This window comes from Danio rerio, chromosome 4 (assembly GCF_049306965.1).
Source record: "Danio rerio strain Tuebingen ecotype United States chromosome 4, GRCz12tu, whole genome shotgun sequence".
Classification (NCBI taxonomy): Eukaryota; Metazoa; Chordata; class Actinopteri; order Cypriniformes; family Danionidae; genus Danio; species Danio rerio.
This window is the reverse complement of record NC_133179.1, coordinates 48511015-48528341: the sequence shown is the minus strand read 5'-3', so window position 1 is coordinate 48528341 and position 17327 is coordinate 48511015. Positions and strand designations below refer to the sequence as shown.

The window sequence follows — 17327 nt, the reverse complement described above, 5'->3', positions numbered from 1 at the left end:
GGCAGTCAAACAAACATTAATAAACTTTGTAGAATAAATATTGACTGTTGTTTATTTATGTGAGTTACAATCATAGACCTGCACATTTTTAAGTAGATATAAAAATATATGACTATTAAAGTACAGTTACATTCATTCTTTGTTGTAATAATAACAGTACCTAAAAATAAAGAATAAAAACTTTTATTATACAGAATCCAGTTTAAAGAGCTTAGTTTTACCAGTTTGTTAGCAAAGCAATATTTATGCAGTGTCACATCCGAGGAACTGAGTGTCTTTGAAAATATTATGTGCAGTTTACAGTTTAAGAATAAAAGCATATTTATTTAAAATTTAGTTAGCAAAAATTGTATCAAACAAATTATTGTTTGGGCCTTAAATGGAAAAGTTTCTTTGGTCAGAGTTTCTTTTGTCAAAGTTTCTTTGATCAGAGTTTCTTTTAGATTAGGCAGGGTCCACAGCCCCACACCCCTGCTGTTTTGAAACTCAAACACATCAGTGTAAATGGGGCCTGGGATTTTCACAGATAAAACCAAAGGTGTGATAAAAGTGGTGTGCATCAAACCCATTCCCACACCTCTCCAATTAAGCACAAAAACTTGAGTTTGAATCAAACAATGTCTTTGTAACTTTTCCATTCAAATTGTGAATCCTGAATTACCCAAATTCTTATTTTGTATAGTTTTAATGTCAAGGTATTTGCATTTGGACATAAGATAAGTATTTATTTTCAAGAGCAGTTAAACTAACATTAATAAAGTTTGCAAATGAAAATATTGATTATTGTTTATTCATGTGAGTTAATTAATTCGTTAATTTTAAGCAACTGTTTGGTAAACTGTTGTTGAAACATGTACAAAAGGAATGTAAACCTGATTTTTTGGTCATTTGATAAATGCTTTGGGCATTTTTTTAAGTTGATATATATAATTTTACTTTATTTCTTTGTCCATTGTAATAATAAAAACAGTATACTTTTATCAGTATACGTAATTGTCATTCAAACTGTGAGCTTTCATACATCAGTTTAAATAGGTTATTTATAATTAGCTGGTAGTACTGCAACATCTGAATCTGCGTCAAATCTGAGGAATTTAATTTGAATGTCTGTGAAATTATGATGTGGAGTATTACGTTTTTTTTTTTTTTTGAGTACAGAAGTAGTTATTTAATTTTTTTAAGAAAACAAAATTATGTAAAATGTTGGCCCTACAATCCAAAAATTAAATATATATATATATATATACACACACACACACATATATATATATATATATATATATATATATATATATATATATATATATATATATATATATATATATATATATATATATATATACAGTTTAAGTCAGAATTATTAGCCCTGCTGAATTATTAGCCCCCCTTTTTATGTTTTCCACAAATTTAAAGGATTTGAAAAGGATTCAACACATTACTAATCATAATAGTTTTAATAACTCATTTCTACTTCAATATTCAATAACTGATTTATTTTATTTTTGTCATGATGACAGTAAATAATATTAGACTAGTTATTTTTCATTGGCTTTCAGTAGTAGCTTTCTTGTGGGCGGGAATGACCTTATGGGCTGACCTGTGAATGAGAGGTGTGCTATTGGCATTTAAATTGGACTGTAAATAGACAGTGTTACATTGTGTCACGAGCACTAAACTGGAGCTTAAGCACACACACAGGTAAGATTTTTTTTTATATCAGTGAATGTGGGCAGAATGTACATTGTTTTACATTTTGTTTCATGAGACCTACATGTTAGTAAAATAAGTGTCACATTTCTAGCCTATCTTTATGCTCAAGACTTGAGTGGTTAGTTGTGGATAAACAGTTTGTTGTGCTGATTTTTGATGTGAGTGGCTGTTTGAACAAAGAAAGAAAGTTCATTATGATAGAAATGTTATACAAAGCTTTATCTGTTTGGAGAAAAAAAGTCTTTATGGTTGGAAAAAAAACATTGTGCAGGTTTAAGTTTTAAAACATTTTTGTTTTAGATCAGTATTATTGATTTCCTTTTTTTTTCCTTTGTTGGCTATAAGACAAACATTTTTTCAGCCTATAGTTAAGCTGTAAATAGTGCTTTAAGTAGAAAATTAGTATTTTGCAAAATAACTAGACAAATATTATGTATACTGTCATCATGTTAAAGACAAAATAAATCAGTTATTATGAAAGAGTTATTACAAATGTTAATTTTTAAAATGTAAAAAAAGTTAAAGTGGCAGTTCACCAAAAAATGTAAATGGTCTTACTATTTACTTTTACATTAAAAGTAAATAGTATAAGATTTTTTTTTTCAGTTGAACACTGAATAATTATAAAGAAAGTTGTAAAAGGTAAAAAGACTAAATCTGTTGCATTATATTAAATTATATTTAATATGACATTATTTTTGTTTGTGTTGACGTTTGTTAATTGTCTATAATTTTGCTGTAATTTTTTTTTATTATTTTATGGAAAAGGTTTGTTTTTGAGTAATGTAGCTACTGATATACAGATTGTTGTAGGTAGCTTATAATGTATGTATTGTGGGATTGGTCAGATGGACTGACAATGTGTGAATAGTGTATTTTTTGGAATTTAAATATGCTGGTTAAAAGGCTTGATCATTGGATTTTATATAAATCAATTATAGATTGAGATAAAATTTAAATGCAAAGTACCAATGTAGTTTCAGAAAATGCACTGGTAGTAAGATCCTTTTGTGCTTTTTTTACATTTAAGAATTTTTGTGGTTTTGATTATTTGAAAGGCTGTGAGGGGTCAGTGTAAACTGTTGAATGAAAGACTTTGTGATGTGATGTGATTTTTCCTGTTTGATATTGTGCATTGAATGTGACTGCTTGAATGAAGAATAATGCTTGTCAGTCAATGAGCAATTGTTGTTTTTATTTTAAACTCTCATTATTGAACTTTTAAAGTTTTTGAATATACAGGTTTGCTAAATTAAAACAGTTAAGTTGGTAATTAAAGGTTGCATATTGTTCTTTTTCTATTGTTTTTATTGTCATTTGTTAATTGAATTAAATATATTTGTTGGAGTGACTTAATGTGTTTGTCTGATAACAATTATTTCATAGTTATTTAAACAGTAAATAATATGAATAAAATGCAAAATAATAAAACAGGGGGCATTGTAATTTCAATGGGAATGAAGAATATGAAACTGTTGTTCAAGTTTTCTGTTGTATGCATGCTTGTTTGCACACTACGATTAAAGTGAACATTGTTATTTTGTGTTTCTTTTTCAAGGATCATTTAACGAACAAGGCAATTACTTTAAGACTCTCTGAGAATTTCAGAGCAAAACAAAAGAATTTTGTGGGAATCAAAGTAAGTTTGTAATTGTTATTTAATACCTCGTCACCTTAGAATTATAAGGTTCTAGCTGACATTTTTGTCAAAATTGAGTTATTGACATTTTCTTATTAAATGACAACTTATTTACATTATGGAATGTTTTTGATAAGTTTTTACTTTTTAAGACTTTTTATTTAAAAAACAAATGTTACATACATACTGTTTGCTATGGAACGCAAAAATTTTAAAGCTCAATATTTTAAAATTATTGATAGAACCTTACAATTCCAAGGTGACGATCTACTATGCTAGTTATTCTAGTTGTTTTCAGTTAAAATTTATTTTATTGTTTGTTTTCTCTCTGTTATATTACAGATTTTGTATATGTTCATGTCTGTCTAAAACATTTATTAGAATTTTAAACAGTAAATAAATTTAATAAAAGAAAAGTAATAAAATTGCAAATTATAAAAGTAACAAGTAATATTTTAGGGCAACTACCTGAAAATCATGAGCTTTGCTGTAATTGTGTTTTCATGTTTTTGTATACACTATGACACTAATGAACTATATATATATGTTTTTTTCTATTTACAGTTCTTCACATAATTAAACAATCGAGGCACCTACATATTGCAAGGCCCTCTGAGAATTTCAGCAAAGAATTTTGGTGGGAAGCAAAGTAAGTTGTTATTTGTTGATAACATTGAAAATTAAATGCAGTAACACTTTATTATAATTGAAAACTATGAATCATTTGTTAAGCATTAGCAAATTGTTAACTCATTATTTGTTAAGCATTAACTTAACATTATTAGATATTTGTAAGCAGTACTACAAATATTCTTGACTTATATATATGTATAACATGTATATTGTGCTTAATGACTATTTTCATAGGTTGGTTATTTAAGTTTTCATTAAACACACAAATTAAGTATTTCATTATTTACAAACTAGTTATTTAAGAATAGTTGGTGGTTTTTAAAGATAATTGAAAACTATTCAAATTAAAATGTATATTTTTATTATGCAGGGATATAGTATTAGTTACAACAACAATATAATATTCATTCATTTTCTTTTCGGGTTAGTCCCTTTATTAATCTGGGGTCGCAACAGGGTAATGAAACGACAACTTAATCAGCAAATGTTTTACACAGCAAATGCTCTTACAGCTGCAACCCATTACTGGGAAAAACAATATAATAATTTAACAATATATTATGATACAACATTTCAGTTTTATTTGGCAATGTTTAAACTGTAAACTGATTTTATTTTAGATTGCAAAGATTTATTATTCATTTGATACAGTTTCATTTGTGTATTTTGAAATGAATAGAAACAAATAAAGTTGTTTATTTTATTTTTTCCTGTTTAGAATATAACTGAACCTTTAATTGTCATTTATAATAAATTTATAAAGCATACATAGTCCTCACTTTAGATTAGATCACAAAACTGGATGAAGTTGATCTAAAAAAGCATTTATTAACATGCAAAGTAACTTTTAATATATGGCTGAATAATAAGATATAATAATGTTTATTTGAATATTTTATTAATTATATACGTAAGCATTTTCAATGATCTTGAAAACACCAAGTACGCTTTAATAACTACTGTTGTTTTTTTCCTTTCAGGATGCCGAGAAAAAAGGGTTTTCGCATGCGGCGCACACCAAAAAGCATCAAAAGTAAGAGCGATGCTAAAGTTTGTGTATGTACAGAAACACTGCAGCGGCCTGTTGTTGTTGGTAGTGATGTAAGAGATGCACCGTTGAGTTGTGATGTGAATTCATTGACTGGATATTGTGCTGTGGCTGCAATCAAACATGTGATTGCTCCTGTTTGTACTTGGGTACAAACAGATGTTGATGACATTTGTGTGGAAGGAAGTAAGTTAGCCACATATGTAGCTGAGACAAGTCAGAAAACAGACTGTAGAGAGAAAGAGTTGTGCACTTTGATAGAACAGCACAATGTGTTTGGCAGAAAGTGGAAATTAGAAATTGGTTTGCCAGAGTACAGAGGTTTTGAAATGTTAGAAGAGGAGGCTGTAATGTACGAAAAGCTGCAAGAATATTTGTTGAGGGATGGAATGTGTTTCCTAAACCTTAATAGTGCAATAAGCGTCATTATTCATCACAACAATTATTTTGTGATGGCTGATTTTGGCATCCGAGATATGTTTGGATTGGCATCTAATATTGGCACGCCTGTGGTTGTTTTCAACACATGCCTTAATGATCTGATGGTTCATATCAGAAATCTTAGAAGCTCTTTAGATGCACAGTGGTATGCTGTTAGTAGCATTTCTGTAAAAGCAGCCCAAGATGATCATGATCAACAGACAAGCAGTTCTGTCAGATGCGAAGGTGTCAGTGCTGGATGTAAAGATGCAACTGGGTGTGAGGATGCCACTTCTGTCAGCACTGAAAACAGTTTAAGAGGATCATTTCACCAGGGCAATGAGCAATTTAAATACAGAGGAGTCCAGTGTATGGCAATAGCTTTAGTAAGCCTAGCAAAGCATACAGTGGATAGTGTCTTCTCATGGCAGAGCAAAGACCTTGACAAAGTTGTAGTGTTAGGAGATGAGTTGTACACCGGATTGCGAGAGACCAATAGGATTAGCCACTCATCAAATCTGTTGTGTGTCCCTGATTTGCCAAAGGAGTCTAATATTGATGGAGAAAGTTTTTTGTTTGAATATGGTAATTTTGTCAGTGGTGATGTAGATGTTGTTGATGGTGAATTTATTGAGAGTGGTGCTTACAGCAGTCTTTCAAGTGGATTGGAAAACATGTTTTCACAGTATGACAGGTGTCTTCTGACATTGTGTAGCAGTACATGTGCAATCATTTCTCACAATGGACAGTATGCACTGGTTGATTCTCATGCACGAAGTGCTCTTGGTATGGTTGATGGAAATGGAAAAAGTGTTGTTTTATACTTTTCCACTCTTAAAGATTTGTTCAGTCACATTTGCCTTTTATCTAAAGGGCTCAGTGAGAAGCAAAAACTTTTTGAAATAGCTGGTGTTCATGTCACCGTTCGAAGAATGGCAGACAGTTGTAAAGGCTCTGACGAAACATTTGAAATGGAGTTTGATGAGGATTCTGGAAGAGATCTAGTAGTGAACAATGATGCAAGACCCAAGCGCAACATTTCAGCAAGCAATAGTTCTTCAAAGAAAGTAAAACGATTTGATGTTCGTGAAGTTAATTCAGATGTTGAATTTGTTCGTGATATAAAAAAGAACAATATGATGTTCAGTCCTATTTGTCAACATGTTTGTCAAACTTTGTGTAGCCGTTTAAAGGTGGATTGTGAAAAAGTAAATGTTCCAGTATTTTCCCATGTTGGCTTATTAGGAGTTCCATGCAAAAATGAGAGTATTGTGGCTGATGGGAACTGTTTCTTTAGAGCTATTTCCCAAGCAGTTATTGGTACACAAAAGTATCACAGAAAAATTCGGCTTGCTGTTGTGATGCATTTGGAAAAGAATTGTGAAAAATATAGAAATATTTTACGAAGAGAATATTCATCTGTGTCAGAGTATATTAACAGGTCCAAAATGAGATTTGTTAATAGCTGGGCTACGGAGGTTGAAATACAAGCAACAGCAGATTATTTAGGAATTGATGTATTTACATTTTATGATGGTCACTGGTTGAAATACAGTTGCAGTGGTAAGCTTATTTCAAAACATAGCATTTACTTAGAAAACTGTAACGAAAACCACTACGAGACTGTAGTTTGTGTTAATGAGCCTGAAGTACAAAGTTGCTATGGTTACTGCAAGATCAGTACGTGTTTCACTGAAGGATACAGTGTTAGAGCAAAGATTATGGACAAAAATAATGTTCTCACTCTAAAAAACAAGAAAGAGCTTATTGATAGGGAAACACTGTTCATGACCGGACAACAATCGCATCGCATGTTAAAAGCAATGCACAATAACACTTGTTGTGAACTGGGAATGGTGGAAGATTCTAATGCTAAAGTTGTGGAAAATTCAGGTCAGATGACATATAATCCTCTGTCTACAGAAGCTGCACAAACTTTATGTGACAAATTACATTTGAATTTTGAAAAAGAAAATATACAAGTACCAACTGTTTATGGGTCTTTGGGTGTTGTTTGTAAGACAGGTAAAGTTGTAAAGGATGGTAATAGTTTTTTCAGAGCAGTAGCCAGATTTATTAATGGTTCTGAAAAGAGCCATCGGAAAATTAGACTTGCTGTTGTGAAGTATATGGAAAATCAAAGTAAAGAACACAGTCACTTAGTAGGAAATGAATTTGCATCAATGTCAGAATATATTTCAAAGTCACAGATGCAATATGTTGGACAGTGTGCTTCAGACATAGAATTCCAATGTACAGCAAATGCTTTGGATGTCAATCTTTTTCTATTTAATGGAGCACAATGGGTCAAATATAGTTGCATTAATACAATGAAGAGAAGTGAAGGTATTTATTTAAAACAGTGTGAGAATAATATTTTTGAGCCTGTAATTTGTGTCCACCATGTTGATAAGAATGATTGTTTTGATTTGTGTAAAGTGGGAAATTTGTCTGACACACAATATATGAGTAGGAAGAATTCAAACAGACAGAGAATAGTGACGTTAAATATGCATACTTCAAGCAAAATGGTCATGGGAAAAAGTAGGTATCTCGATGTCTTGTATAAAGAAAAGAAAAACAATGCTTGTAAAATAAGATATCAAAAAAATGTGTTGTATAAGAAGAAAAAACGTAATGCTAGTATAACGAAGTATTGTGTGAATGCTTTACATAAAGAAAAAGTAAAAAACATGAGCAAAAGGAAATATGATCAGAATGCTTTGCATAAAGAAAGAGTAAAAAACATGAGCAAAAGGAAATATGAACAGAATGCTTTGCATAAAGAAAGAGTAAAAAACATGAGCAAAAGGAAATATGAACAGAATGCTTTGCATAAAGAAAGAGTAAAAAACATGAGCAAAAGGAAATATGAACAGAATGCTTTGCATAAAGAAAGAGTAAAAAACATGAGCAAAATGAAATATGAACAGAATTCTTTGCATAAAGAAAGAGTAAAAAACATGAGCAAAATGAAATATGAACAGAATGCTTTGCATAAAGAGAAGGTAAAGTGCATGAGCAGACTAAAGTATCAGCAAAATATGCTACACAAGAAAACAGTAAAGGAAATGAGTAAAAGAAAATATAAGTTAAATCAGTTGCACAGGCAAAATGTAATTGCTATTAATAAAAAAAAGTACCATGAAAATGCAGAGCATAAGAAGCGTGTTAAAGCAGGTATGAAGCATAAAAGGGAACAAATCAAAGAAAAAGCAAAACAGTTTGATTTTGTTATGCAGCGTTTTTTGGATTTGATAAAAGATGGGCCAGATTTTGTGTGTTGTGTTTGCCAACGATTGTTGTTTCGACATCAGGTTTTACATTGTAACAGAGATTATTATAACAGGAAAGCAATAGGTTCGATTTATGATAAATGTATAACTGAGGAATATTTACACAAATGTAATAGTACCTGTGTAATGCCATGTCAGTGGTTGGATTCACCTAGAGGCAAGCTGTGGATTTGTTACACATGTCATTATAAGATTAACAAAGGTGAGATTCCACCTGAATGTGCAACAAACAAGTTGAAAGTTCATCCTGTTCCAGAAGAATTGTCATGTTTGAATAGTTTAGAACAACATTTGATTGCATTACATATACCGTTTATGAAAATGCTAGCATTACCAAAAGGAGGGCAAAATGGTGTCCATGGTCCAGTAACCTGTGTTCCTGCAAATATTGTGCAAACTTCAAATTTGCTGCCCCTTTCAAGTATGGAAGGATCTTTGTTGCCAGTAAAATTAAAACGCAAGTTAACTTATAAAGGTCATTATAAATATCAGTATGTTGACACTATGCACATAAGACAAGCATTAAAATGTTTAAAACAGATAAATGTGCATTATAAAGATGTAGAATTTAATGAAGTTTGGTTAAATGAGTTTTGTAGGGAACAGGACGATGATGTTATAGTCCAGGAGAGTGATACACATGCTGAAAGTAATGAAGCATCTCTTGATAATGGAGAAGATGAGCTCTTGCATGACAGACAACAACATTGCATGTTTCAGGACACATGTCTCATGCCTGTTGATATTGGTCAAGAAGCACTAGATCAGTATTTTGATGATATAGTGAATCTGGCGCCAGCAGAAGGGAATAATCCTGTTAAATTACTTTCTGATTTTGCAAATGAAGCCAAATGCTTCCCAGTATTATTTCCACTTGGATGTAACACATACCGTGAAAGTCGAGACAAACGTTTGACGTTGTCCAGGTACTTTAACAACCGAATTTTGCATGCTGATGGTCGGTTTGCACAAAATGTTGAATATATATTTTTTGCCCAGTACATGTCTGAGGTTGAACAGGTAGTGTCAAATGTATCAATTGCATTGCGTAAGGGAATTAGCGGTTGTACATCTAAAAAAGTTAATGAAGATTTATTAAACAATGAGGAATCTTTAAAGAAACTCTTAGAATTTGATGATGGGTTTCGTTTCCTGAAACCTATTCGAGGTACCCCAGCTTTTTGGCAGACAGCACAACGTGACCTCTTGGCTTGTGTTCGTCAGCTTGGTATCCCTACTTGGTTTTGTTCATTTTCTTCTGCTGATATGCGGTGGAACAATCTTCTGTATAGTATTTTGAAGCAGGAAGGTAGAACACAGACCCTTGAAGAATTACAATGGGCAGACAGATGTGAGCTGTTGCGCCGCAATCCTGTCACTGCAGCAAGAATGTTTGATTTTCGGTGGCATTGTTTTTTAAGGGAAGTACTTATGTCTGCATCCCATCCAATAGGTAAAATTAAGGATTATTTTTACAGAGTTGAATTTCAGCAGCGTGGTTCACCTCATGTCCATTGCCTATTTTGGATTGAGAATGCCCCAGTGATAGATAAAAATACAGACGAAGAGGTAATTCAATTTATAGATAAATATGTAACTTGTGAATTACCGTCACAGGATGATTCATTATTAGAGACTGTGAAAACTGTGCAACATCATTCAAAACGACATTCCAAAACGTGCAAAAAGAAAAATACTGTTTGTCGTTTTAATTTTCCTAGGCCAGCATCTTCACGAACATTTATATGTCGAGGTAAAACTAATACAAAGAAAAAGTGTAAGTGTAAGGTAGATAAGAAGGTAGATAATTTAACAAAAGAATGTGCATGTGCAAATGAAGGTAGAGTAGAGTTTAAAATGAAGCGAGAACAGGCAGGTGACATTTTATTAGCCATCAAGAAGGCTCTTTCAGATGAGAATTGCAACTTTAACAATGTGGAACATTTATTTAAACATCTGGGTATAAATCAAGCAACTTTTGAGCGTGCATACAAAACTTATAGTCGTAATACACAAGTTGTGTTGAAAAGACAGGTTAATGAAGTGTGGGTCAATCAATATAGCAAGCCGCTGTTAAAATGCTGGAATGCGAATTTAGACATACAGTATGTTGTAGATGCATATGCTTGTGTGGTTTATATAATTTCTTATATATCAAAGTCAGAAAGAGAAATAGGATTGTTGTTGAGTAACGCTCAAAGGGAAGCACGTAAAGATGGAAATGTTAGTGCAAAAGAGGCACTGAAAAATTTAGGCAGTGCTTATTTACATAACAGAGATGTGTGTGCTCAAGAATCAGTATATAGGTTAACAAACATGCATCTGAAGGAGTGTTCCAGGAAAGTTGTGTTTGTGCCAACAGGCGATAATATAATTAAGATGAGCCTTCCTTTAAATGTGTTAAGGAATAAAGCTAAATCAAATAGCCTAACAACAAAAGACATGTGGATGACAAGCATATTAGATCGCTATAAGAATAGACCAGATGATTTAAATGATATATGTATGGCAACATTTGCATCAGAATATCGCATTTTAAGTAAAAATGAAAAATCCCAAAGTCCACTTAAATTGAAGAATGGTTGTGGTTTTATCACAAAAAGAACACGAACACAACCTGCGGTGGTTCGTTATGTGCGTTTTTCTGAGGAAAAAAATCCAGAAGCATTTTTTCAAAGTATTCTGCAGTTGTTTTTGCCATACCGTGTAGATTTGCAGCTAAAGCCACCAAACTGTAATACATTTGAAGAGTTTTACAGAAATGGTCATGTGACATTTAATGATGGCTCAAGTCATTCAGTCAAGTCAGTTGTAGATTTAAACAGAAAGAACTTTGAAATGGAGGCAGATGAACTGGAAGATGTAGAAGATGTAATTAATAGTACTGGTGTAATAGAAGATGGCTGGTGTGAGTTGTGCCCAGAGCAAGAGTTAGAGCGTTTACTTTGTATTGATGAAATGAAAGACAAATTACAGCAAGTGGAAGAACATGAGGAACATATTCCAGATTTAGCATCAGAAGCTAATCAGAAGGTTGCACATTTAGAAAAGAAAAATAACATAATGTGTAGAAGAGATGGCTTGGCCCTCATAAGATCTTTAAACGATACACAGTTATCTATTTTTTATGAAATAAGACAATGGTGTTTAGATAAGGTAATGGGCAAAAATCCAAGCCCAGTGCATTTATTTATTACTGGTGGTGCAGGGACAGGAAAAAGCCACTTAATTAAAGCTATTCAGTATGAAGCAATGAGGATACTGTCTACAGTGTGTCGTCATCCTGATAATATTAGTGTTTTGTTAACTGCTCCAACTGGAATTGCAGCATATAATTTGCATGCAGCAACCATTCACAACACATTTAGCATTGGGAAAGATGTTCGATTACCATACACCCCTTTAGGTGAAGAGAAGCTTAATTGTCTGCGTGCTAAATATTGTGATCTACAGATTTTAATAATTGATGAAATATCAATGGTTGATCACAATTTATTAGCTTATATTCATGGCAGACTTAGGCAGATTAAACAAACTGGCGACTTCTCCCCATTTGGGAACACAAGCATCATTGCTGTTGGAGATTTTTTTCAGTTACCGCCAGTGAGAGGGAAACCCCTGTATGTTGATGACATGCTAGGTATTAACCTGTGGTCTTCTCTTTTTTCAATTGTAGAATTGAAAACTATAGTTAGACAAAAAGATGAAAAATTTGCAAAGTTATTAAATAGAATACGAATTAGAACAAAAATGACTCCAATGTTAAAGACTGACATTGATATTTTGAAAAAATGTGAAACAGGCGAAGTCAGCACAGCTCTGCATATTTATCCTACAAACAAACAAGTAAATGAGCATAATCTTCAGCAGCTATTTAAATCTTGTCCTGAACATTTTGAGATAGATGCTCAAGATTTTGTACATAATAACAAGACAGGTAAACTTGAGCTGAAAAATGGCCATCATGCCAAATCGTTTAATACATGCTTAGAAGAAACACTGTTTTTAGGAGATGGTGCTCGTGTTATGCTAAGTAAAAATGTAGATGTAATGGACGGCCTGGTTAATGGGGTGTGTGGCACAGTAACACATGTAGTTTTTCCGAGCAATGACAACAAGTTCCCTCAAACAGTTTATGTAAAGTTTGATGACATTCAGGTTGGCGCACAAAGGAGAAAATGCCCCGGATATGCTTCTGCAGTTGAAATAGGTTCTGTAGGTATCAAACCAGAAGAGGAAAGAGTAAACAATAAAGGTGCATTACGACGACAATTTCCTCTAAAACTTGCTTGGGCTTGTACAGTACATAAAGTACAAGGAATTAGTGTTGATAATGCAGTAGTCTGTCTTAAAAAGATATTTGCACCTGGACAGGCATATGTTGCTTTAAGCCGTGTTAGATCTTTGTCAGGTTTGATCATTGAAGATTTTGAAGAAAAGGCTATATACTGTAAAGATAGCATTAAGGATGCAATTCAAAGCATGTCTAAATTCTTTATTAGAAATATATCATACCCTAAAGTGAATACCCAAGCATTCAGCATATTTCTAATGAATGTACAAAATTTAAAACAACATTTAGCAGATTTGATTTTTCGTACTCAGCATTTGCAGCCTGATTGCATTGCTGTAACTGAAACATGGTTACCTGCAGATACCTTATCAGAAGCTGTACACATTGATGAGTACAGTTTTCATAGTCAACCGCGAAGTTTGTCTTATCATACCACTAACCCAATATTAACAGGATTACAAACTCAACAACATGGTGGTGTTGGTATTTATGCATCAAACAAGTTGTTGTTTAATATCATCCAGATACCAAATGTGAATTTGGAATGTGTAGTCTGTAACTGTATTAAATACAACATATTAACAGCAGTTATTTATCGGCCACCAACATATCCCATGTCTCTGTTTAAAGAAAATCTTGGCAAATTACTGGACTTTCTGGAACTCATAAACAGTACAATTGTTGTCTTGGGAGATTTCAATGACAACATATTTAAATCTTCAACTATTTGCAAATTTATGACAGAAAGAGGGTTTGTTCAACATGTCACACAAACCACAACAGAAAAAGACACATTAATTGATCATGTATATGTAAAAACAGCACATTACAATGTTGAAGCAATTGTGCTTCCGACACATTTTAGTGATCATGAGGGTATTTTATGTTCGTTTACACCTAATACTTTTAATGTTGATGAGGGAGAATTTGATCACTTGTTGGATTAGCTGTTCTGCTTTATTAAGCAGATAAGGCAGAAAGTGCATACAGAGTTGACTCTGCCGAGCTAAATATTGCAGGTATTGCAGTGCTTTCTTCACTGCAAGGTAGAAATGTGACAAGTTAAACTCATTTATTAGACATAGAAAGTAAACAGAAATTTACATGTTAGAAGTACAACTTTAGCTTTTACAGTAATGGTTTTTTTTTCCTGCATTGCAACAACATGTTAAAATTTTAATGTTTAATCATTGTCTCACTTGTCTCAATTAGTACTTATTCTAAATTGCACTACTAGTATTATTACTTCAAAAAATATATATATGATTTATTCAGTATGAAATACAGCCTAGCACTCAAACATATTTGAGACTAAAAGTCCAGTGTATGATTTACATAAGGCACCTTGACTTTTAAATTCTCAGAATAAAAATATGGAACATAACCAACATTTGAATATAAAATTACACACACAATATTTTGCCCTTAAAAGTAAAAAAAAAAAAAAAAAAAAAAAAAAATAGAGCACTAGTTTGTCAGACATTTGACACAAAATATTATGAAATAGATTTAGTTGTAGATATTTTGCACCTAAAAATGAAAGATAATTACTTGATAGCACTAACTTGACAGACATAGGAAATACTTTTTCTAAGATTTAAATGAATCTTTACATAAAATAATCAACAATTGACTATAATATTATACAAAATAATAATTATTATATTAATTATATATATATATATATATATATATATATATATATATATATATATATATATATATATATATATATATATATATATTAGTTATTGTTATTTAGCACCAAAACGTCTAAAATAAATTACTTTTGAATATACAAATAAATATTCTATATTTTAATATAGCATTATATCTATACATTTTTATGAACATTATTTTGCAGCAAAAACAAGAAATGTGTTATTTCTTACAGAATTTTAGCTGAAATAGAAAATTGCAAATACAATTCAGCATTAATCTAATCATTAATTTGCTTTGAAATTCATCCTTTTAGGTCACAGTTTTCCTCTAAAAATTGTTAATGTATCAAATGCAATGTTGTTGCTAATGCAGGTTTTGCTTTACCATATATGTAGTTTCAAAAAGCAAAAGACACTGGTAATGGTACTCCTGGTTTACTGGGATGGGGTTCAATTCCCTACAGTGTCCTTGCTTGTCATAAAAACTACATGCATTCTATTATTATTATTATTAGAATTCCAAAAACTAAAATTAACTAAATAAATCTAAATAAAACCCTGCCCGGGAGATCTGGCAGAACAAAAGTATTCTATATAATACTAAAAGATACAGCCCTGCTATTGTCATCTGCCAGCCACAAAACAGACACAAAGTTTTTTTTTTGTTTTGTTTTTATGTTTGAAACTGACTTGCTGGGGCAGAATGTGGCTGTGTTGATGGTTTGGTGCTTGTGGAGGATTTAGCAGAACATAGCTGTGCTGATTGAGGGGATTGATGCTTGTGGGGGGTTCACAGACAGTATCAGGAGAGGATGCTTTTAGTGCATGTGATAATACATTACATAGAAGGTTGCACGGTGGCACAGTGAGTAGCACTGTCGCCTCACAGCAAGAAGGTTGCTGGTTCGAGCCCTGACTGGGTTCTCCCCATGTTGGCGTGGGTTTCCTCCGGGTGCTCTGGTTTCCCCCACAGTCCAAACACATGCAATACAGGTGAATTGGGTAAGCTAAATTGTCCCTATTGTATGTGTGTGAAAGAGAGTGTATGGATGTTTCCCAGTGCTGGGTAGCAGCTGGAAGGGCAGCCACTGCGTAAAACATATGCTGGATAAATTGGTGGTTCATTCCACTGTGGCAACCCCAGATTGATAAAGGGACGTAGCCGAAAAGAAATGAATGATTATGCATAGAAGATGTTGACAGATGTTTAATATCTCTGCTGATTTCACTTTTGCACACATTATACAGTATCAGTTTGTTTTATCTGCAGCTCCACTGACTGTAAAATTCTTCCACAAAGAACATCAAGTTTTGTTGTTTTTTTTTGACTGGTGTTGGACCAAGAAATGGCTCAGAAGCAGTCTCACTCTTTTTCTATTCGGGTGCCCAAATGTATTTGAGGAGTTTCAAGTTAATAAAAAGTGACGGGAAGCTATGCTAAGGTTAACTAGCCTATAGCATATATCTTGCTGTCTGCAAAAGACAGTAATGTAGACGTACCATATAACTCCCATAAGGGCATACTATTCGACACAATAGCATCGTTTTAACCTTTATAAAAGAATGTTATTGTTACTCTGTCAACAGTCTATTGTCTAAATTACCGCACTAACAGAGCTAATGTTGCGTAAACAGAGCACCCGATTGCAAACTTCAAAAATGCAGCGTAATGGAAAATCCCGAACAAACTCCGCTACAAGTTTATAAACTGCATCTGGAACCCAATTAAGGTACAAAAATCTATTTAACAAAAATAGTAATGCAGTGAAGTATTTTTTTCGCTCAGCCGAGCCTTCTCTGTCTGTATCTGTGGAGAAGCTTGTGCCAGACCTCCGCCCCGCCCTCCGACTTCTGACTGAGCGTCTCTCTCTCTCTCTCTCTCTCTCTCTCTCTCTCTCTCACTCACTCACTCACTCACTCACTCACTCACTCACTCACTCACTCACTCACTCACTCACGCGGGCATGCACTGTGGTCTCATGAGGAAACGCTGCTTTTTGATATAATGTTTTTCTTGCTCCCGAATACAAATAATTTTTCAAGTATTTGTTCGAAATAAGTATTCATAAAAACACGCTATTCGTGCCTTTCCGAATACCGTATTCGGGTTCGGCTCCACCCTTAATATATATATATATATATATATATATATATATATATATATATATATATATATATATATATATATATATATATATAAATAAACCATGAGTAAATCACAGATTTATGACAAACTTCCTTCTGTCAGCAGGTGGGGCTATGACAGACTCAATATTGGCATGTATATGTGTTCAGGAGAGGATTTTTATCAACCATGTGAAGTTTTGGGCAGATTGGACATTGTGTGGCTGAGTTATAAGCAAAAATTTCTTCTATCAGCAGGTGGCGCTATGGCTGACACAATATTGGCATGTAGATGTCTTCAGGAGTGGACTCTTATCTAACCTGTAAATTTTCAGGCAGATTAGACATTGTTTGGATGAGTTATAAGTGACTTCCTGTTGCCAGCAGGTGGTGCTACGACTGCGAGTCAATATTGGCATGTAGATGTGTTCAAGAGAGGACTTTAATCAACCATGTGAAGTTTCAGGCAGGTCACATTGTGTGGCTGAGTTATAAGCCAAAC

At 32.9% G+C, this 17327-nt stretch overlaps 1 long non-coding RNA gene across 1 annotated transcript; it reads left to right on the top strand.

Annotated features, from left to right (window-relative positions):
• The first annotated feature begins 1653 nt into the window (after positions 1 to 1653).
• Positions 1654 to 8315, top strand: LOC110439423 (uncharacterized). The gene is made up of 4 exons (XR_011011542.2): positions 1654 to 1698; positions 3269 to 3349; positions 3914 to 3998; positions 4963 to 8315. It is a non-coding gene; the product is annotated as an uncharacterized lncRNA (long non-coding RNA).
• The last annotated feature ends 9012 nt before the right edge of the window (positions 8316 to 17327 follow it).